This window comes from Haliotis rubra, unplaced genomic scaffold (assembly GCF_003918875.1).
Source record: "Haliotis rubra isolate DU_JTF1 unplaced genomic scaffold, ASM391887v1 Scf2563, whole genome shotgun sequence".
NCBI lineage: Eukaryota > Metazoa > Mollusca > Gastropoda > Lepetellida > Haliotidae > Haliotis > Haliotis rubra.
In genome coordinates, this window is record NW_025766629.1 from 3,840 (window position 1) to 29,179 (window position 25,340).

At 41.4% G+C, this 25,340-nt stretch overlaps 2 long non-coding RNA genes across 2 annotated transcripts; both read left to right on the forward strand.

The window, feature by feature from the left end:
- The first annotated feature begins 1,941 nt into the window (after positions 1–1,941).
- Positions 1,942–2,567, forward strand: LOC124279787. The gene is made up of 2 exons (XR_006899484.1): positions 1,942–2,276; positions 2,516–2,567. It is a non-coding gene; the product is annotated as an uncharacterized LOC124279787 (long non-coding RNA).
- Positions 2,568–11,465: 8,898 nt separating this feature from the next.
- On the forward strand, positions 11,466–14,369 carry LOC124279788. The gene is made up of 3 exons (XR_006899485.1): positions 11,466–11,600; positions 12,111–12,778; positions 14,293–14,369. It is a non-coding gene; the product is annotated as an uncharacterized LOC124279788 (long non-coding RNA).
- Positions 14,370–25,340: the final 10,971 nt, after the last annotated feature.

The window sequence follows — 25,340 nt, forward strand, 5'->3', positions numbered from 1 at the left end:
GTTAGACTGAATAAAGAATTTGACTGGATGTACAATAACCAAGAAGAAAAATTGAGAATAAGCCAAGTAGTCGATACAAATTTCCCAAGAGAAATGTGGCGCAATAGAGATGAAAGAAAAGTGTTTACCTAATATGAACCGAAGTCCGATGCTTGAGAAGCGGGGCCAAACGAGTTATGATCATGGTCTTATATACCCATGGGGAAGGGTAATGATTTGACAAATTGTGTCAACAGTTGCAATCACCCTTTCGCGCATGAGCCGAAGTGTTTCAAGACGTTTACATGATTACAGGCATCTGGGCAAAGATAACGGTTGAAGTCATCTGCACACTACACCCAGCTGCGACCGCTTATCTTCGCAAACCGGCGGAGAAACAATTAAGACTGGTCAAGTGCCAAATGATAACTTGGTCCAGCCGTATGACTCACGTGACCGCAAAGGAAAGGCAACTCCGCAATGTTGTAACACCATAAACACAATCTTGTAGTAGTTGGAAGCGAATCGTTTTTATTGGAAACGCTTGTAACCAACCGATATAATTTTCCTAGAAACGTAGATAGATTGAGTTGGTGTGTTTGAACTGTAAGTTAGTGAACTATCAAACAGTAGGTATTATGTAAAGAAAACACGCTTGAATACGAAAGCTAGTCAAAGCATTTGCAGCTGACAACGTGAGGAGGTCAAGAGGGCAAAGATAAAATTGTGAGACAATAATCTTCACGACAAGCAAATGAATTCGTCAAATGTAAAACTAAGGACGTAACTCGATCTATTGTACTTTTTTGCTTTTGCGAAGAAGTAAAACAAACACCAAAAATACTGTGGATATGATCAGGAAAACATCCATTGAAATAGTTGATTTAATCAAAGACATAAACGAAGGTTGGGGATAGTTCGAGGTGGTTGTTTTGCATGCGTTTCCAGTTTGTCAAAACCATTAGTCAGGGGAACCTTGCTGTAAGTAACGTTAATGCAAGAAATAAGGTCGTGAACCCTCAACCATAAATATAGAACCATTATTAAATAACAAGAGGTACAAACCTGCGGCAAAATCCATACGTTAAATGATATGCGGGTTATTTACGGACCCGTCTAAAGCAGAGGTGATGGAAGGAATCCATCCAACCATCTTCAACCAAATTATCCGAAATCACTTGTGCCTTTTCAGTCGTTGGGAAATAAGGCAAATCAACTTGAAACTTTTGTCCTTTTCATCGTGATCGAAAATGTGGCAGATTCAACTTTGTATTGTATATAGTTGTAAATATAATAAACATGTGAATCTTTTAAAGTTGTGTGTCATTATGATGAGATATACAATCTCATTAAATAACCCAAGTCTAATCATTTTATCAATAATTTTATATTCAATATTTTATATCACACCTTTAGCCCTTCTAAACATCAATCTAATCTTAAATGTAATCTATTTCAGCAAAACTCATTTGCACTGCATGCTTTTCTCCCTGCAATCCCTTCTAAAGCTTGTCCCTTGCTCAGGCTAGTGTTTAATTTCTATTGTTCTCTGTTCAGCCAAGCGTATAAGGTATTAGGTATTTAAAGGTTAATTTCATCTAGTCTCTTGGTCAGTATCTTATGTGGTTGTCATCACGCATGTTGCGGTTTAGTCTCTAGGATCGAGATCATGGTGATCTGGACTGTGTTTTTCCCATGTATATAAGGTTAGTAATCTCTAATCTTGTGTATATATTTATTGTGATTTTGTGTGTGATAGTTGATGGTTATATTGGCTATAGTTTAAAGTATGTTCAATCTCAGTATCCACTTTCTACTATGTGTAAATATTTTATGTGGTGGTAACTCACAGTATAGTGAGTTATGACATTGTTATTAGTGTAGGTTGTAACTCGCATTAGAGTGAGTTATCATACTGTTTTCATAGTTTAAGTTTTGACTCACAGAACAGTGAGTTGTGTAAGTGTTATATTATATATTTGTAGCATTACATATAATCATTAATTATATTTCATCTAAGTATAATATTTAGCAATAATCTTATTTTTCATATTCCTATCACATTAAAGCATTATTACTATTAGCATTATTATAGCTAACATAAATAGGGTGCATGTGTGGATGTATGTGCGTATGTGTGGTTAGATGTGGTTGTATGTAGCTTTTACCGTAGTTACTCTTTTAATCATTTGTTGTAAATATCATCTGCACATGGTATTCCTTCATCCTGCAGATGACGTAAACACCAGCAGTATCAGCTATGCATTGAATGCAGGAGCTCAGGTCATACCAACCTGGTATGTTGTTATCATTGTTATTTCAATTATATTTATTATTGTATATTATGTAACATCCATCATATTTGTAAATGTTTATAGTATTCATTTATATATCTGTGGAGTTGTCACGGTAACGTGTTGGCAACAGTAGTTATGATTAGTAATTATGTATTTGGATAAGTTAATTCACTTGTTATGTAGTAATGTGATTCCTGTCAATTGATTGTAAACTTATACTGCATTTTAACATGTTTCAGGCTAAAGCTTTTGTTTATTACATTCTTGTAATAAAAGTCCATCCGCCTCACACCCCAGTGGCTTTGTGGTTCTTGTCACAACAATAACTACATTCTGACGCTGCTACATTTTGGAGCCCCCAGTGAGGAACATGGACAGGACACCGCCATAGAAGTTCGGCCTACGTCAGCCACAGCAGATACAGTTACGACTACGATAGCCACGGACAAAGACGACAACGCCCACAACGTATTATCATCGTTCGGTGAATAGACTGAGATTGTTTTCATGTTGACGTGTGTGTATACGCATCATGGTGTGTGACCTCAACATATGGACACTTGTGTGACCTCAACATATGGACACTTGTGTGACCTTAACATATGGACACTTGTGTGACCTTGACCTCCCTGTGAAGTTCGGTCAGCTGCAGTTAATGTGATTTCATGCTATCCATGTATTGAATATTATTTCTGCATTTGTATATGACGATGCCTTAATTTCATTAACTTGTGGGTACCCCTTTAGTTTATTGCTCCGGAGCTAGTATATTATGTAATTTAAGTGTTTATATTCTACTGTGAATTTGTTTGTGTTGTCTTCAGTTAAGCATTAGTTAAGATTAGTTACTTTATTTAGTTGCATAAATTAATTATTAGTATCAGTTACACATCTGCTCTATACAACCACGATGTGTTTGTGTGTGTGAGTGTGTATTAGTTAGTGTAAGGTAATTAGTAATACTTTAGTAATCGGTAATTAGTTTAGTTTAGTTTAGTTTAGTTTACTTTAAGTTCCATATCTTAATAAACCTGTAGGTTTAGTTTGTTTTAGTTGGTTGTGTTCATAGTTTAGTGTTTTAGTATGTAGGTTCTCTTTGTGGTTTAGTTGTAGGGTTTTCTTTGCGTTCATTTATCCCTTTGGTTATTTCGTTCAGGTAATTAAGGGTTGTATTTCATTGTTCGCTTCTCATATCTTCATTTCATATTGCTTGGTGCTATTCTCTCTTTATGTAGCGTATCATATTTATAAGCCCCTGCGCGCGTACACCTGCAGTTTACTTACCTGCATTAGTTTATTATCTAAACACAAATTAAAGGTAACTCTAAACATGTAATTTATTTAAACTTATATTCGTTAAGGGTAAACTCCCATACCATTTAAGTAAATCAATGTAAACATTCATTAAATCCTACATCTAACGTATTCTCGCGTGCTTCACTGTGTGCTTTGAAATCTGTTTTGTTACAAATTCTTCACGGATTTACAGTTATCAAGTGTCGCGTGTTGTGTATTTTTCGCGGATTTCGTGTTTCATCTACTCATCAAGTTTTCTAGGTTGTGTATTACTCAGTTGTTTGTCATTTGTATATTCATATTTATTCTCCAACATGGCTGAAGCGGAAATGTCAGAAGAGGAGGTTAAACAACTTGTTTTGTCACTGAAGAAGTTGGATTTGAAACCCAAAGCTGATACACCTCAGGATCTCTTAGCGTGGATCTCATCAGTTAGCAAGTCGACTCAGGAACATAAACCCTCTATTCCACCCACAGTTACGCTAGCTAAGACGCCACAGCTTCCATACTTCTCGGGAGACAGGAAAGGAGACGTCGACTTCGACCAGTGGAAACATGAATACACATGTCTCTGTACAAGATATTCGGAGCAAGATGTCATGGACGCCGTACACAAATCACTTCGTGGGAAGGCAGCAAGAGTCGCCATGCACATTGATAAGGATGCTCCACTGGACTCTCTCATCGCCAAGCTGGACAGTGTCTTCGGGATGGTGCACACAGAACACAACATCATGGCCGAGTTCTATACTGCCAGGCAAGGAGAGGAGGAATCAGTTGCCGATTGGGAATGTAGACTTGAGGACATCTTGGATCAAGCCATCATGTTAGGAAAGGTGAAGCCAGGAGAAAGGGATGTCTTACTTCGCGACACTTTGTGGACTGGGCTTCGCTTGGACCTGAAGGACATGTCAAGTCATAGATATGATCAGGGAGGATCACTGGAAGTTTTTCTCAAGTACCTACGACAACTGGAACAGGATCTGCTACAGAGGCAACCAACAGCCAGGAGGTCCGCGACTAGTAAGTCGTCTGTAACTAAGGAGCAGTCGGAACTACAAGAGATCAAGGGCATGCTCAAGTCAATGTCAACTGAGATTAACAAGCTCAAGGAACAAGTCAAAAATGAGAGACCGCAAGTCACAGAACAAGGTCAATATAACCAATGGAGTCAAGGCCACAATCAAGGTCAAGGTCAGGAGTATGGTTACTTGCCACCCAGGAACTGGACACGCCCATCAAGGCCAAGAGGGAACAAGCCTTTCTGTCAAGGTCGAGGACGAGGCAACCCTACAGGTCGTGGAGATCCGGGATGGTTCCAAGGAGTTCAGGCCATGGATGACATTCCTAGATGTTTCCGATGTGGACAGCCAGGTCACATTCAGCGTGGATGTCGTGCACCACTTCAGGGCCAGGGAAACTTGCAGGGGCCTATGGGGAGGGGCGGACCATGGGCCTAGGATACAAGGTCAACACCCATCAACAGTTAGTGTCCGAGTTGGTAGGCGAACCAACTGAAACCAACATTATTGTTAATGGAATCAAGACCAAGGCTTTGCTTGACACTGGAGCTACGATCTCATCTATAGCTGAGGCATATTATCGACAGAACTTTCCTGATGTTCACCTAGAACCACTGAAGCAGCTTCTTCATGTCGAGTGCGCGGATGGAGAACTTCTACATTACAGTGGCGTCATTGTTGTTGATATAGAGGGATCTGGGAGTGCATCTACCAAGATACAGAGTATGCTACTTGTTGTGCCAGACAGCCAGTACAACAAGACAGTACCAATCACACTTGGGACCAACATCTTATCCATATACCTTAACCAGTGTCAGGACAAATTTGGATCAAGGTTTCTCCAGCAAGCAAATCTCCATACACCTTGGTATTTAGCCTTCAGGAGTATAGTGCTAAGAGAGAAAGAATTAGCCAAGAGGAACTACTCTATCGGTAAAGTTAGGAGCCAAGAGTCTGCTCGCAAGATAATCCCTGCCAACTCGGAAATTCATATCTCAGGTTATGTTGACCAGCCCCTACCATATCATGCTACTCATGTCATAGTTCATCCCACTACTGGATCACAGATACCAGATGACCTTGACATCACACCCACACTTGTCTCATACGATGGAAGTGGTCAGAAGCTTCATGTTGACGTACATGTATCTAACCTCACTACAAGAGCTATCAGCATTCCTTGCCACGCAATACTCTGTGAATTGCAAGTTGTCAAGTTGGAGGATGTACCAAGCTCTGCTTCCACTCAGGACTCTAGTGTACTTGACCTCATGGACTTCAACGATTCTGCCGTCTCAAGTGAGGAACTAGCACAAGGGAGACAAGTCATCACTGACTACTTGGATATCTTCTCTACCGGCGACACAGACCTAGGCCACACAGAAGCAGTCAGACACAGGATTGACCTCAAGGATGACATCCCATTCAAGCAACGTTACCGGCGCATACCACCCGCCATGTACGAAGAAGTCAAGGAGCACCTTAACCAACTTCTACTCTGTGGTGTCATCAGGCGTTCACGTTCCCCATGGTCATCCAACGTTGTCCTAGTTAGAAAGAAAACAGGGAAACTGCGTCTATGTGTGGATTTTCGCCAGCTCAACCAGCAAACTATTAAGGACAACTACGCAATTCCAAGGATTGAGGAGATGTTTGAGGCACTCTCTGGATCTCGGTATTACACTACGCTGGATATGAAGTCCGGGTATCACCAAGTGGAAATCGAGGAGACTCATAAGGAAAGAACCGCTTTTACAGTTGGACCCCTAGGCTTCTATGAGTACAACAGAATGCCCTTTGGACTTTGTAACAGCCCAGCCACGTATCAACGGCTCATGAACGAGTGTTTTGAAGGACTTCACCTGAAAATCTGCCTCATCTACCTAGACGATATTATCATCTTCTCATCATCATTTGAAGAGCAGCTGGATAGACTGAAGCAGGTATTTCAGCGAATTAGAGAAACTGGCCTCAAGCTCTCTCCTGACAAGTGTTCCTTCTTCAAGAAGAAAATCAAGTTCCTTGGCCACATCATTACAGAGGAAGGTATTATGGCGGATCCAGACAAGGTCGAGAGAGTACTGAATTGGCCACGACCATCAAGTCCAACAGAAGTACGACAGTTCCTTGGTTTTGCGGGCTACTACCGAAAATTTGTAAAAGACTTCGCCAAGATAGCCAAGCCACTCTCAGCACTGATGCCTCATGGGAAATCCAAGAAATCAAAGAAACCTTCAGGGGAACCATGGCACTGGGGGGAGGAACAAGAACAAGCTTTCAACCATCTAAAAGAAATGCTAACTTCACCGCCAGTCTTAGCGTACCCTAACTACGGGACACCATTTGAACTTCACACAGATGCCAGTGGAAAGGGAATCGGCGCTGTACTGTATCAGGAACAGAATGGTGTCAAGAAGGTAATCAGCTATGCAAGTCGAGGACTAGGGAAGTCTGAAAGAAACTACTCGGCACATCGTCTTGAATTCCTTGCACTCAAGTGGGCCGTATGTGAGAAGTTCCACGACTACCTGTATGGAGCGAAGTTTACTGTTCTCACAGACAACAACCCGCTGACTTACGTCCTTACAAGTGCCAAGTTGGATGCCACAGGCCACAGATGGCTAGCAGCACTTGGAGCCTATGACTTCAACATATTCTACAGACCGGGATTGAAGAACACGGATGCGGATACTTTGTCAAGGCTCCCAGAATACCAGCAGCTTTCCTCGGAACAGCTATCCATGGACTCAGTCAAGGCAATCTGTGGAGTTATTCATGCCCAGCCTTACGTGGAATCACTCTGCCTCTCAGCAGCATCGGTTGACGAAGAGATGTCCACCAAGTCAACAGATCTGAAAGGAATGACTGAGAGGGATTGGCGCATGGCCCAAGCCGAAGACTCTACTCTTAAGCCATGGATCCAAGCTGTCAGGATGAAGAGGAAGCCACACAGACAGGAATTTCCGAGCACGATGGCCAACACATCACTATTCAGGTCCTTCAACTCACTTGTACTCGAAAAAGGAATCCTACATCGGCGAATCAACATGGATGGAGAGACAAAATTACAACTTGTACTTCCATCAAGGTTCATCCATGATGCATTGCAAGGCCTTCATAACGACGTGGGACACCCAGGACGTGACAGAACTCTCTCACTGCTCAGGGACCGTTTCTACTGGCCAGGAATGCAAGCGGACACTGAAGACTGGATAAGAACCTGCAACAGATGCTTGAGGAGGAAGACACCAACCAACATCCGAGCTCCGTTAGTCTCCATCACTACCTCACAGCCTTTGGAATTAGTCTGCATGGACTTCCTTACGTTGGAGACTTCCAAGGGTGGATTCCAGCACATCCTAGTGATCACAGACCACTTTACAAGATATGCTTTGGCTGTCCCCACTAAGAATACAACTGCCAAGACCACAGCCGACGCATTTTACAAGCACTTCGTGATGCATTATGGTATGCCCATGAGGATCCACAGTGACCAAGGAGCCAACTTCATGAGCAGGATGATGAAAGAGCTCTGTGCTACACTCGGAATCGCCCAATCAAGGACTACTCCCTACCATCCTATGGGGAACGGCATGACCGAGCGTTACAACAGAACCTTGCTCAACATGTTGGGAACCCTCAAGCCAGAACAGAAACAAGACTGGAAATCATTTGTTGCACCTCTCGTCCATGCCTACAATGCCACAAGACATGAGTCCACGGGCTACTCCCCTTTCTATCTCATGTTCGGAAGGGAACCCAGACTACCAATTGATCTTGCCTTCGGAATAGAGCTAAACATGGAACATAACAGTTTGACCTCCTACGTTCAGGCTCTAAGGACAAGACTGGAGGAGTCCTACAAAATTGCAACCAGAGCATCTAAGGATTCCCAGGAGCATCAGAAGGCAGGTTATGATGTCAAGGTCAGGGGAGCTACATTACAGCCTGGAGAGCGTGTTCTGGTGAAGATCCTAGCTTTCGATGGCAAGCACAAACTTTCTGATAAGTGGGAAGAGGAGCCGTACATCGTTGTTTCTCAGCCTAACACGGACATCCCGGTGTTTGTTGTGAAGAAAGAACGAGGGGAAGGAAGGTCTCGGACCCTACATCGGAACCTGCTTCTACCCATCGGATCTTTGCCAGACGACTCTCAGAAGACCAAGCCTGTACCACCTAAACCAAAGCCAAGAAAAAGGTCGGCCAGGACAGTCACAGAACCAACAGAAACTAATGTGTCGGAGGAGGACGAAATAAGGTCAATTTCAAGCCTTCTAGTAGAACTTCCTACAGAGCCTGATGATTCCACAGTTGTCAGCGCACAATCTATGGAAGAGGATTCCATCTCCCAGTTGGATGGTGACGATCTGAAGACTGAGGAGATGGGCAGCGCATCTTCTGATGGTGACGGCCATCAGCCGGGGACTAGTGACGATCCCAGCACAGAGGATGTCTCTGTCAAGGAAGAAATGCTTGAGGATGAAGCAGAACTTCAGTTAGAGCCGAATCCAGAGGACCTAGCAGGAGAAGCCAGAACTCCTGACTCGCCTCCAGTCCGAACCAGACCTACACCTAAACCACCACCAAGGACTTCACGTCGTGAGAGGAGACCACCGGAATGGCAGCGCTCAGGGGATTACGTCATGAGCCAGACGACAATCAACGACTGGGACGATAGATCCGACCTAGTAGAGCGCTTGGCCTCAGCAGGTGTGTTCGAGCAATTTGGTGGTGCTATGTCACAGTTTGTTGTGAACCTTCTTCACTCAAGTAAATGACGGGGACGTCATTTGTGTGGAGGGGGAAGTATGTGGCAGATTCAACTTTGTATTGTATATAGTTGTAAATATAATAAACATGTGAATCTTTTAAAGTTGTGTGTCATTATGATGAGATATACAATCTCATTAAATAACCCAAGTCTAATCATTTTATCAATAATTTTATATTCAATATTTTATATCACACCTTTAGCCCTTCTAAACATCAATCTAATCTTAAATGTAATCTATTTCAGCAAAACTCATTTGCACTGCATGCTTTTCTCCCTGCAATCCCTTCTAAAGCTTGTCCCTTGCTCAGGCTAGTGTTTAATTTCTATTGTTCTCTGTTCAGCCAAGCGTATAAGGTATTAGGTATTTAAAGGTTAATTTCATCTAGTCTCTTGGTCAGTATCTTATGTGGTTGTCATCACGCATGTTGCGGTTTAGTCTTTCGGATCAAGATCATGGTGATCTGGACTGTGTTTTTCCATGTATATAAGGTTAGTAATCTCTAATCTTGTGTATATATTTATTGTGATTTTGTGTGTGATAGTTGATGGTTATATTGGCTATAGTTTAAAGTATGTTCAATCTCAGTATCCACTTTCTACTATGTGTAAATATTTGATGTGGTGGTAACTCACAGTATAGTGAGTTACGACATTGTTATTAGTGTAGGTTGTAACTCGCATTAGAGTGAGTTATCATACTGTTTTCATAGTTTAAGTTTTGACTCACAGAACAGTGAGTTGTGTAAGTGTTATATTATATATTTGTAGCATTACATATCATTAATTATTGTTCATCTAAGTATAATATTTAGCAATAATCTTATTTTCCATATTCCTATCACATTAAAGCATTATTATAGCTACCATAAATAGGGTGCGTGTGTGGATGTATGTGCGTATGTGTGGTTAGATGTGGTTGTATGTAGCTTTTACCGTAGTTACTCTTTTAATCATTTGTTGTAAATATCATCTGCACATGGTATTTCTTCATCCTGCAGATGACGTAAACACCAGCAGTATCACCTATGCATTGAATGCAAGAGCTCAGGTCATACCAACCTGGTATGTTGTTATCATTGTTATTTCAATTATATTTATTATTGTATATTATGTAACATCCATCATATTTGTAAATGTTTATAGTATTCATTTATATATCTGTGGAGTTGTCACGGTAACGTGTTGGCAACAGTAGTTATGATTAGTAATTATGTATTTGGATAAGTTAATTCACTTGTTATGTAGTAATGTGATTCCTGTCAATTGATTGTAAACTTATACTGCATTTTAACATGTTTCAGGCTAAAGCTTTTGTTTATTACATTCTTGTAATAAAAATCCATCCGCCTCACACCCCAGTGGCTTTGTGGTTCTTGTCACAACAATAACTACATTCTGACGCTGCGGGAAGACCTATTCTACCCCGGATCTTCACGGGTCAGGCGGATCATGAGTTTTAGTTCGTTTCCCTATTAAATTTCAGCGTTTATTCTAATTCAACCCTGAAAACGCCTAAGTAACTGTGTGTACACGGTTACACCTCGAATTCATTTGGACGAATTTCAATTCGCGGACACCTCTTGTCATCATTCATTTTCAGTGATCTATATACTTTCACTGCTTAGTTGCCCTTTACGCCCAATAGAATTTGTTTCGTTGGATTAGAGGGACTGCACATTCTTTGGCGTTAACATTTTATCATGAATATGGTGTATCTCATTGTCTAAATTGTAGTCGACACTGATTCTGGCACAGTGTGGGGTGTTGGGGTAGCCTAGTGGTTAAAGTGTTTGCTCGTCACGCTGAAGACCCGGGTTCGATTCACCTTATGGGTACAATGTGTGAAACACATTTCTTGTGTCCCCCACCGTGATATTGCTTGAATATTGCTAAAAGCAGCGTAAAACTGAACTCACTCATTCACTGTGGTACTCTATTTTGTTCGGGTATGTCGGATTTTGCGTATAAGCCCAAAGACTACGAGGATTTGAGACTGTTCCATGTTTCCTGATGGGGATGCAGAACAGCCATTATCATCAGTCGAAGTGGCGCACCTGTTGTGGCCTCCAATGTGGCTTCGTACAGCTTGTGTTACGGAAGGAGGGTTCATGTTCTGTGCGATTGTGTCGTGATCACAACAGATCTTTTATCTGTACTTGTGGAAAATGCCACTGTTTTACTATAAATACAGCGACAAGTTCTAGTCGATCACAAAACCCTTTGACAAGAGAGGTAAACTGTGTCTTTCATTTACTCTTTCCACCATCTTCTGTGGGGCAAGCGTTTCATTCAAATATCCATGTTGTCATTGTATATTTCAGCTCGGCTTCAGTTCATGCCTCTTAGTATATCATGATAAATGATATGTCTTTTTTTGTAGTTTTATCAGTGTCTCGGGGTTTGCCTTGCGACAAGTTTAGCTATACCACAGCAAAATGTAATTAATCTCTTACAGTAAACTGTATGCATCGGTATACAAAGATTCAATTCATATTTTCCTGGTATTTTGGATGAAGATAGCTCAATATAACATGATAAATTACGTATATTTCAGCTCGGCTTCAGTTCATGCCTCTTAGTATATCATGATAAACGATGTGTCCTTTTTGAATTTTCATCAGTGTCTGAGGTTTCGCCTTACGACACTTTTAGCTATACCACAGCAATACTGTAATTAAGCTCTTCCAGTAAGCTATGTGCATAGGCATGCAAAGATTCATTTTATATTCTCCTGGTATTTAGGATGAAGATAGCTCTGGTGTTTCTCCTGCTGGTGGTTGTCTTCGTAATCCAGGACACAGATTCCTGGAGAAGAAGGAGAAGAAGAAGGTGGTTCAGAGCTCCAAGAATACGCATCAGGAAGATATTCCGACCCGTCACTAAAGTCATAAAGAAGATAAGGCCGGTGTTGAAGAAAATTATCAAACCCATCGTCCAAGGAGTCAAGGCAGTTGTCAAGAGCCCATTTTGAAACCATTACAGGCAAAGAAGGTGTGTGCCCCGCTCCAGTGCCTAACTGGCCGAGACCCTAACTTGGCAGACCGGAGGACTGACAATTCTGTGGAAGAAAGAGGCACTGGAAAAGATCTGGAAGAACAGTCTGACAAGATGATGACAAGAAGAGCGCAAGAGATGGAGGACTGGTTGAGATGTACGACAAGGAGGGTCGAGTCTTGGAGGGTCTGAATGAGCTGGTGAATACCAAGCTGGGACGTGAGGGAACTTCACCAAGTCCTGCAGGATCCTGTCAGGTCAAAGAGGTTGTTGAAGTACGTGGGCAAGGCGCTGTGTGGAAAGACCGGCGGTAGCCAGGATGGAAAGTGAAGATGGCCAGGGTCCGGAAAAGGACGTTGATCAAGTTGTCACTGTCCCTTACACTGTCATTGAGTACGTGACAGCAGCTCCTGCCGGTGAGTGATTATGTAAATCGCGGCCAAAGGGGAAAAGAACATTATAGAGGCGTTATACGCATATGAGGTATCAATATTGATTTTGTCGATGACAAGTGTTCTCCATTCAAAGTTTAACCAACCAAACAAAGATAACGGCTGTGCAGTGTTTTCTACTTTCGATTTACATCTTAGACGTCATATGATATAAGGTCATCCGTAATGTGTTACTCATTTGAAACCTCAGCAAGGGAAGAGCGGGTTGGCGTCACAAATCAAATGATATAAAAATGTTTTAAACTATTCTTCACTAATTGTGTAACTATTTTGTGAGATTTTAAAATGTAGATCACGGCTACATGCAATGTTTTCGATTCACATCTAAAACATCATATTGATATTAGGTAATATATAATGTTGTATGCGATGCCCATGTAAGAAACAAAGACATGACAAAAGCGGACGATGCGTAAACAATAAATTAGTATATAGAATATTACAAAACTATTCTTCACTAATTGTATAACTTCTTTCAGATTTTTAAAATGTGGATCACGGCTACATGCAATTTTTTCTACTTTCGATTCACATCTAAAAACGTCATACTGATATAGGGCATCTGTGATGTTGTATGCAGTACTCATTTATTAACTTAGCCAGGAAGAGAGCGGGCGGTCGTAAAATGAATCATTGTGAAAATATTTTAACAATTATTCTTCACCAATTGTGTTTTAACATATTCTATGAGATTTCAAAACTTTAATCACTGGTTATAATTTTAAACTAATTTTTCATGAAGATCGAGTCATGTTGGTTCAGAAACATTTTTAATTACAGTTAAAAAAATATAAATCAAACTGACCTGGGATTTTTATGAGTGTGCGAGAGTAAGAGTTTTCTATTACATCAGGGCACAGATTTCGTTAGACGGTTAAAATAGAGATAAGAAATTTATTTTACAATTTCATGTCGGGGGTGAAAATACAGGGCCGCCATGCGTGGAGAGGAAACACATTCGAGAATATCATGTATATCCACGATAAACACATTTATATGCAAATTCAGTGGTAGGTGCTACCGGTAGAGCAGGACAACCTTTCCGTGGAACAACACATATTTTCAGTGACGCTTTAATATAGTTTCAACTACTTCGAACGTCATGGTAGAATCGATTTCCGCGCAGATATTGAGAGTGATTTTCTATCTGACTGTGACGCAAGCCATAGTGCCTAATCCACATTTTTGTAATCTCTGCCAGGCTTCTGTAATACACAACCTTTAAACAAGCAAATCTAGTTTTCTTAGGTTCAGTTTCTCAGTTTCCAAGGCCTATGAGACAGTTGGGGGTTTTTTTCAGTTTAAATGGAGTTATTTGGTACTATCAGAATTTTATAGTTTAGATAACATAGCGTTAGTCTATGTAAGCGAGTAATCGTTAGTTAACTATACTTACATTATAAATGTATTTTATAACTGTGAGTTAAACCATCCTTCCGAAACTGAAGATATAAATTTAATTTTGGATACTTTTTCAGGGTAGACCTCGAGAAGACTCCGTATAACCCACTCATCTGTACTGAGTATGATTGTCTCAATAAAAACAAGCAATGCATAAAAACGTGTTTCTTATTTCGTACAGTACAAAATGCTACTGACATAGTTCAAATGCCGAATGTCATTATATCCTACAAGATCGATGCTCATGCTGTTCATCACTGGATTGTCTGGTCCAGATTAGATTATTTTACAGGCAGCCGCCATATAGCTGGAATATTGCTGAGTGCAGCGTTAAAAAACAAAAAAACAACATATGCTTGTCGTATGAGGCGACTAACGGGATAAGCTGACCAGGCTCGCTCAGTTGGTTCATGCATGCCATCGTGTCCCCAGAGTACAGACCAATGCTCATGAGACCAATCACTGGATATTCTGGTTCAGACTGTTATTTGCAGACCGTCTTTATAGAGCTGGAGTATTGCTGAGTGCCGCTTAAAACAGCAAAGAAACAAACAATTGTAAATGATGTAATCAATTCACCAGACAACCAGGAAGTTGACTGTAATTACAGCCAGGGCTAGCACCACTACTCTTATAGTGTAACTCCTACAGAGAGTTATGGTTATTTGTTTGATGTTTACCGACGCCCCACCACTATTCTGGAGATAGGCGGACTGTAAAATCCAGTGGTTGATATTATGACCAAAGTTTCTACAGTGAGAGCGACGTTTCGGTGATGTTCACTTGCTCAATGAAGGTGTTAGAACCTACACAGAAACATCGCTCTCCCAGTAATAAAGAAGTTGGTCTTCCATATATTGTTATCCTTCCTAACTCACCCAGCTTCTAAATGCCTTTCAAAGAGGTTAAAGTTTCCCTTGTCTGAAAAAGAGACAAAATCCACGGTTTGAACGAGTGAGTGCGTGAGTAAGGTTTTACGCCGCTTTTAACAATTTCCCAGCAATATCACGGAGAAACCAGAACTGTTGTCTCCACAGATTTTCAAGCCCGATTTAGGTGAGTGTATGTCATCGTGCCCCCATGGCTTTTCTTAACGTGTCAGATACTGGACTGTCGGTGCACACTTGAGTTTATTGACCTCTTATATTGTTGAGTGTGACGTTAATCAGCACACAGATGGTCGGGAATCATCGTATGACGATTATTAACAAACAACTAACCACATCAAGAAAACGGAGGTACGTAACCTATCCAAACATCTAAACGCATTCCTTCCTTATGGAAACCGCCTCCGTGGTGTAGTGGTAAGAGCGTCCGCCCGGAGAGTGGAAGGTCGCGGGTTCGATCCCCGACCGCGTCATACCAAAAGACGTAAAAATATGGTACTTGTTGGTCCCCGTCTGGCGCTCGGCATTAATGGGTACAACAAGGACTGGTCGGCTCGGAGTCAGTATAATGTGTCTGAGTGGGGTATTCATGCTTCACTGCGGTATGGTATCTCAGTGGGCTAGCACTATAAAACCAGCTTCAGTCTGGGCTAGTACAAGCAGCCGCACATACACATACACACGCATGCACGTCGTCATATGAGCGAAATATTCTCAAGCACGACGTAAAACCCAATTTCACCTCACCTCACCTTCCTTGTGGAAGAAACACTGAACTATCTTATGTCAACGCAAACTTACATCCTGGCAACTTGTACATCTCAGAGAGACAGGTGCGATATTATGCTTCCTTTCAAAAGTTTAGACTCACTTAAAACACTCACTATAAACTGAATAATTATATATATATATATATGGTTACATTTCTGATTTCTCCACTAACTTGAGGAAACAACTACAAACCCTATGCAGATCAAAATTGCTGAAAAGCATTAATTTTGCAAATATCGTGTGAATAGGTGCGTTTTTGTGTAAAGTTTTGTTAAGAATTCGACAATTTTCACTGATCTTTATCATTTATTGAACTCATGACAATAATCTTTTCAACAGTACGAATGTGTTTACAATACATCAGTTCATTTGTAAACAGTACCTTTAAACAGTATGGAATATTAGCAAAATTTAGTATTCAACAGTTGCCTGAAGTAAGTGGTTATATTTACACTAGTGAGCCTAAACTTTTAAAAGGAAGACTACATCAGTAACACTAGACTGTCTCAAAATCCCTCAACCACAATATTTTCCCAAATGCCTATCCCTACCTGCAATGCTAAAGCCCATAAATGAAGCAAGTCTAGATTTCCTCAGGTTCAGAATTTTCACTGGGGTTCCTTTTCAGTTAAATGGGTTCATTTGTTACTATCAAAATTGTATTTATTCAGAGACTAAGCGTTAGTCTGAATTCCCCATCTCACTTGGGTTTCTTTTCAATTAAATGGGTTTATTTGTTACTGTGAACATTATATTTATTCAGAGACTAAGGTACCCACGTGTACCTGCCCATGAAGTACATGTACCGTGTCAGCACCAGCGACAGGTTTATCACCCCACACTGCAAGAAACTTTTAGCTTCAAATGTTCATTGGAAAAGATCACTTTAGATATTCGCTTACCTAAATACAGGCTAACACATTGAGATAATTATGGATTCCTGGAAGGGACATTGTCGCGTTGTCGCCCTCTCAAATACAAGCAAAATGAGGCAAAATTAACCAAAACGCGACACGCGACACGCGACATCGCGACAATGCGACAAATGGGCGAAATGTCGCGTTGTCGCGTTTTGGTTTATTTTGCCTCACTTTACTTTGTTTTGAGACGGCGACAATGCGACAACGCGTTGGGTGACAATGTCCTTCTCAGATTTCATAGATAATAGTATACAATTTATCAGTAATTATTGAGGAATGTAAAGAACAACACGTTTAAACACTCGTTGTTACGGTGTATCGGCAGGAGATAAAAACCATGGCGAAGAGGGAACAGAAACCGAGATAAACTGTTTTATCTGTCTTCCATACAGAACACTAGGAAACAACACGTGTCAACATCGTTGGGTGTTCCTATAGTTTCCAAGAACCTACGGCAGCGGACGTAAAATGTCACCCCCTGGCGTCATGCATGCGAAAAAGAGTTACTTTGTTTTTCATTAACGCCAAGTATTGATTTGTGTGGACGGTGTCACAGAACAGCTGTCTAAACTAGGAAGTATATGCTACAGTGGTAGTAGTAGTAGTAGTGGTAGTGGTAGTGGTAGTGGTAGTGGTAGTGGTAGTGGTAGTGGAAGTAGTGTGAGTGTGTGAGTTTAGTTTTACGCCGCACTCAGCTATATGGCGGTGGTCTGTAAACAATCGAGTCGAGACCAGACAATCCAATGATCAACAGCATGAGCATCGATCTGCGCAATTGGGAACCGATGACATGTGTCAACCAAGTCAGCGAGCCTGACCACCCGATACAGTTATGAGCCTCTTACGACAAGCATGGGTTACTGAAGATCAATATTCTAACCCGGACCTTCACGGGTCAGTAGTAGTAGTAGTAGTAGTAGTAGTAGTAGTAGTAGTAGTAGTAGTAGTAGTAGTAGTAGTAGTAGTAGTAGTAGTAGTAGTAGTAATGAATTGAGGAATGAGTTAGTGGACAGGCGACCGTCTTTGTATTTCTTACACTCAGTGACGTCGGCTTATATTAAGTCAAGGATTATATCGAACCATTATTTAGCAAGAAGAGGTGATACACAATTGTATGAAGAGAAGTTGCTTCTGATAAGACTTGCAAAATCAAATCAGGGAATTTACCTCAGAAGTGCATCATAGACATATAAGGTGTATTTATTATTACACTTTTAAGGATGACCTCAGGTCATTCACGAGAATCACCTGCTCACGTGACCTGTCAGAGTTTAATGATAGTTATGTTATGATAGATATGATATTAATATTGACTGTTTCTTATAAGTTCTTAAGTTTTTTAAAGTTTCTATTAGGAAACAGGTAGACATTCAGATGTGTTAATATGACCAAATTGATTTGAAGACAATTGAGAAGAAAAACATAAGGGCTGTAAACACTGCCATACACTGTGTATTGTTGAACACTGTTGACACTTTATTGTAATATGATGTTCGTGTAAGGCCTTCCATATGGTCGGACACTGTTGACACTTTATTGTAATATGATGTTCGTGTAAGGCCTTCCATATGGTTCAACACTGTTGACACTTTATTGTAATATGATGTTCGTGTAAGGCCTTCCAGATGGTTGAACACTGTTCACACTTTATTGTATGATGTTCGTGTAAGGCCCTCCATATGGTCGAACACTGTTAACACTTTATCGTAATATGATGTTCGTGTAAGGCCCTCCATATGGTCCGGACACTGTTGACACTTTATTGTAATATGATGTTCCGTGTAAGGCCCTCCATATGGTCTCCATATGGTCGGACACTGCCGACACTTTATTGTAATATGATGTTCGTGTAAGGCTATCCATATGGTTGAACACTGTTGACACTTTATTGTAATATGATGTTCGTGTAAGGCCCTCCATATGGTTGGACACTGTTGACACTTTATTGTATGATGTACGTGTAAGGCCTTCAACGTGTCGGACACTGTTGACACTTTATTGTATGATGTACGTGTAAGGCCTTCAACGTGTCGAACACTGTTGACACTGTATTCTATGATGTTCATGTAAGGCCTTCCATATGGTCGGACACTGATGACACTTGATTGTAATATGATGTTCGTGTAAGGCCTTCCACATGGTCGGACACTGTTGACACTTTATTGTAATATGATGTTCGTGTAAGGCCTTCCATATGGTCGGACACTGTTGACACTTTATTGTAATATGATGTTCGTGTAAGGCCTTCCATATGGTTCAACACTGTTGACACTTTATTGTAATATGATGTTCATGTAAGGCCTTCCATATGGTCGGACACTGTTGACACTTTATTGTAATAAGATGTTCGTATAAGGCCTTCCATATGGTTGAACACTGTTGACACTTTATTGTAATATGATGTTCGTGTAAGGCCTTCCATATGGTTGAACACTGTTGACACTTTATTGTAATATGATGTTCGTGTAAGGCCTTCCATATGGTCGGACACTGTTGACACTTTATTGTAATATGATGTTCGTGTAAGGCCTTCCATATGGTCAGACACTGTTGACACTTTATTGTAATATGATGTTCGTGTAAGGCCTTCCATATGGTTCAACACTGTTGACACTTTATTGTAATATGATGTTCATGTAAGGCCTTCCATATGGTTGGACACTGTTGACACTTTTATTGTAATAAGATGTTCGTGTAAGGCCTTCCATATGGTTGAACACTGTTGACACTTGACATTGTAATATGATGTTCGTGTAAAGAGCCTTCCATATGGTTGAACACCTGTTGACACTGATGTTCGTGTAAGGCCTTATGGTGATGACGCTTTATCGTAATATGATGTTCGTGTAAGGCCTTCCATATGGTCGGACACTGTTGACACTTTATTGTAATATGATGTTCGTGTAAGATTCTTCCATATGGTCAACACTGCTGACACTTTGTAATATGATGTTCAATAAGGCGCTTCCATCGTCGGACACTGTTGTTATTGGCAATATGATGTTCGTGTAAATATTATTTGAACACTGTTGGCACTTTATTGTAATTAAATGTTCGTGTAAGGCCTTCCACATGGTTGAACACTGTTGACACTTTATTGTAATATGATGTTCGTGTAAGGCCTTCCACATGTTTGAACACTGTTGACACTTTATTGTAATACGATGTTCGTGTAAGGCCTTCCACATGGTCGGACACTGTTGACACTTTATTGTAATATGATGTTCGTGTAAGGCCTTCCATATGGTTGAACACTGTTGACACTTTATTGTAATATGATGTTCGTGTAAGGCCTTCCATATGGTTGAACACTGTTGACACTTTATTGTAATGTGATGTTCGTGTAAGGCCTTCCATATGGTTGAACACTGTTGACACTTTATTGTAATATGATGTTCGTGTAAGGCCTTCCATATGGTTGAACACTGTTGACACTTTATTGTAATATGATGTTCGTGTAAGGCCTTCCACATGGTCGGACACTGTTGACACTTTATTGTAATATGATGTTCGTGTAAGGCCTTCCACATGGTTGAACACTGTTGACACTTTATTGTAATACGATGTTCGTGTAAGGCCTTCCACATGGTCGGACACTGTTGACACTTTATTGTAATATGATGTTCGTGTAAGGCCTTCCACATGGTTGGACACTGTTGACACTTTATTGTAATATGATGTTCGTGTAAGGCCTTCCATATGGTTGAACACTGTTGACACTTTATTGTAATACGATGTTCGTGTAAGGCCTTCCACATGGTTGAACACTGTTGGCACTTTATTGTAATATGATGTTCGTGTAAGGCCTTCCATATGGTTCAACACTGTTGACACTTTATTGTAATATGATGTTCGTGTAAGGCCTTCCATATGGTTGAACACTGTTGACACTTTATTGTAATATGATGTTCGTGTAAGGCCTTCCATATGGTTGAACACTGTTGACACTTTATTGTAATATGATGTTCGTGTAAGGCCTTCCACATGGTCGGACACTGTTGGCACTTTATTGTAATATGATGTTCGTGTAAGGCCTTCCACATGGTTGAACACTGTTGACACTTTATTGTAATACGATGTTCGTGTAAGGTCTTCCACATGGTCGGACACTGTTGACACTTTATTGTAATATGATGTTCGTGTAAGGCCTTCCACATGGTTGGACACTGCTGACACTTTATTGTAATATGATGTTCGTGTAAGACCTTCCATATGGTTGAACACTGTTGACACTTTATTGTAATACGATGTTCGTGTAAGGCCTTCCACATGTTTGAACACTGTTGGCACTTTATTGTAATATGATGTTCGTGTAAGGCCTTCCATATGGTTCAACACTGTTGACACTTTATTGTAATATGATGTTCATGTAAGGCCTTCCATATGGTCGGACACTGTTGACACTTTATTGTAATAAGATGTTCGTATAAGGCCTTCCATATGGTTGAACACTGCTGACACTTTATTGTAATATGATGTTCGTGTAAGGCCTTCCATATGGTTGAACACTGTTGACACTTTATTGTAATATGATGTTCGTGTAAGGCCTTCCATATGGTTGAACTACTGTTGACACTTTATTGTAATATGATGTTCGTGTAAGGCCTTCCATATGGTTAAACACTGTTGACACTTTATTGTAATATGATGTTCATGTAAGGCCTTCCATATGGTCGGACACTGTTATTGACACTTTATTGTAATAAGATGTTCGTGTAAGGCCTTCCAGATGGTTGAACACTGTTGACACTTTATTTGTAATATGATGATCGTGCAAGGCCTTCCATATGGTTGAACACTGTTGGCACTTTATTGTAATATGATGCCGTAAGGCCTCCATATGGTTGAACACTGTTGACACTTTATTGTAATATAATGTTCGTGTAAGGCCTTCCATATGGTCGGACACTGTTGACACTTTATTGTAATATGATGTTCGTGTAAGGCCTTCCACATTGTTGGAACACTGTTGGCACTTTATTGTAATATAATGTTCGTGTACGGAGCTTCCACATGGTTGAACACTGTTGACACACTTATATTGTAATATGATGTTCGTGTAAGGCCTTCCCATGGTTGAACACTGTTGACACTTTATTGTAATACGATGTTCGTGCGGCCTTCCACATGGTCGGACACTGTTGACACTTTATTGTAATATGATGTTCGTGTAAGGCCTTCCATATGGTTGGACACTGTTGACACTTTATTGTAATATGATGTTCGTGTAAGGCCTTCACATCGGTTGGAACACTGTTGACACTTTTATTGTAATACGATGTTCGTGTAAGGCCTTCCACATGGTTGAACACTGTTGGCACTTTATTGTAATATGATGTTCGTGTGAGGCCTTCCACATGGTTGAACACTCATGACACTTTATTGTAATATGATGTTCGTGGCAGGCCTTCCACATGGCAGAACACTAAGGAGACTGTATTGTATGATGTACGTGTGAGGCCTTCCGGTATTATTGAACACTGTTGACACTTTATTGTAATATGATGTTCGTGTGGGAGGCCTTCCACATGGCAGAACACTGCTTGACACTGTATTGTATGATGTACGTGTGAGGCCTTCCACATCAGTCGGACACTGTTGACACTTTATTGTAATATGATGTTCCCGTAAGGCCTTCCACATGGCAGAACACTGTTGACACTGTATTGTATGATGTACGTGTGAGGCCTTCCACATGGTCGGACACTGTTGACACTTTATTGTAATATGATGTTCGTGTAAGGCCTTCCACATGGCAGAACACTGTTGACACTGTATTGTATGATGTACGTGTGAGGCCTTCCACATGGTCAGGACACTGTTGACACTTTATTATGTAATATTATGTATGTAAGGCCTTCAACGTGTCGGACACTGTTGACACTGTATTGTATGTCGAACGTGTGAGGCCTTCAACATGGTCGGACACTGTTGACACTGTATTATTATGATGTACGTAAGGCCTTCAACGTGTCCAACACCACTGCTTTACACTGTATTGTATGATGTACGTGTTAGGCCTTCCACATGGTCGGTCACTGGTGACACTGTATTGTATGATGCGACGTGTAAGGCCTTCCACATGGTCGGACACTGTTGACACTGTATTGTATGATGTAAACGTGTAAGGCCTTCCACATGGTTGAACACTGTTGACACTGTATTGTATGATGTACGTGTGAGGCCTTCAACATGGCCGGACACTGTTGACACTGTATTATTGTGATGTACGTGTAAGGCCTTCCACATGGTCGGATACTGTTGACACTGTATTGTATGATGTACGTGTGAGGCCTTCTACATGGTCCAACACCATTGACATTGTATTGAGTGATGTACGAATGAGGCCCTCTCAAATGGACCAACACTGTTGACATTGTATTGTGCAATGCACATATAAAGGCCTTTGACTTGGACCAACACTGCAGACATTGTATTGAGAGACATACAGCCTTTAACACTTACCAACACCATTGACAATTTATTGAGGAGATATACGGCCTTTGACACCACCAACACTGTTGACAACAAAACCAACAGCCACTGTGTATATGTGTTTGCGTTAATTAAGTCGGCATTCTCCTCTAACAAAATCTAACCTGCACCTCAGCCACGTTGAGCAATTTGAAACCTTATCTTGGAAATTGGAGGGAAATGTTATCGCTCTTACTGTGACAAATGTTGATTGCTACTGGCTGAATAAACGCGTGTCTTTACACCGCGCGGGAAGTCTCGGCGAAATCAGGAACCCCGTCAATGATTGATTTTTATTTCAGTGCCCCTTTGTTGGGTAGACTGGTAAACGGTCGTTTGTCGACTTACCTGTAAGCCTGATTGTGTGACTGTTGCATTGTGAAACCTGCACATACGTTACAACTGGACGGGTAGAAGGCGCTTGGTCGGACACAGGTAATTCCGCCTGGTCAAGTGCAGGACGTTACTCCTCCTCAGCCTGGGGAAATATATATAGCATCGGACCCCTCGTCCATGTGGTCAGTGACATCATACCTGTGAACATTTGGTGATGTCTTGTACATCATACCTGGTCATGTAATGGACAACACACCTGAACATCACGACGCTCGAGTACAGGGCACTACACCTGGTCACACTCAGGATATCGGATGAAATACCGGACATCAACCCAATAGTGTATCAACATAAAACCTGGTCAGGTGCAGGGCACCAAACCTGGAAATGAAAATGGACATCTAACCTGAACATGTGATCGTCATCTGGTCAGCTGCAGAACATCGCACCTGATTCAGCTGTAGAACATCACACCTGGTCAACTGTAGAACATCACACCTGGTCACATGTAGAACGTCACACCTGGTCAACTGTAGAACATCACACCTGGTCAACTGTAGAACATCACACCTGGTCACCTGTAGAACATCACACCTGGTCACCTGTAGAACATCACACCTGGTCAACTGTAGAACATCACACCTTGTCAGCTGTAAAACATCTTCACACCTGGTCAACTGTGGTACCATCACACCTGGTCAGCTGTGAGAACATCGCACCTGGTCAACTGTAGAGACATCACACGCGGTCAGCTGTAGAGACATCACACTCCGGTCAACTGTATGATACGCATATGGACGTTATGGTGTGGCCAAGATGGCCAATGGCTGCTCCTTGTCGACAAAGAATGCCTCATTAATCCGACGTGGTTGCTCTTAAATTCTGACGCTAAATGCTGTAAAATTTACAGCCTGTCCTAAGCATAGTATGAGGATCTGCATAAATGAATTTTTTTCGGACCATTTGGAATTATTATTGTCTGCAGCAGCAGTACGAGCATCCCAGTCATCGTATTTTACATCGGGTAGTTCAGCGGGTTGGCTTTAGTCCCGGAATCTTCAGGGTGTGATATCATATATAACGCTCCACCTCCGAGGACTGCTTGTCCTGTCATCAGGCCAGCTGTTTGCTTGTCTAACGAGAGTCTTCAGATATCGCAATCAATACCGCAATGTATATGATGCCAACGACGTTGTCGTAAATCACTCCAGAACATTGAAGCGTTATGGACAGCCACTGTTTAGTCGGCACGGCAGGGCTTTCGCCATTCTCTCTGTGCCCAGCATCACCGTGTGAGGCAAGTAGGTAGGTGGGAAGATCGGTAGATGCATGAGCTATTGAAGCAGGTGAATGTAGGCAGATATAGAGCAGGTAGAGAGGTAGGAGAGTGAGCAGGCAGGATAGATAGGCAGGTTGGGGAATGGGCAGGCAGGATAGATAGCGGGCGTACGAGGATAAACAGGTAGGCAGAGTAGAATGAACCCAGCAGGTGGTGAGAGGTAAATTGGCGATGGCAGGCAGGGCACATGTAAGCGAGGAGGCAGTCGGAAACCGGGTAGGTGCGGGCGGGCGGTCCGAGCGGAAGGTGCGTAGGCGTCAGACGGTGGCATATTATTTCCGCCACATTACGGCGTTACCATCGGTTGATGTTGCTGGTTGTTGTGCCCCAGCCGCTGTTGTTATTATTGTTTGTTGAACCCGTTGTTTGACGTTTATTGATTGCGTTTAACGTACGGG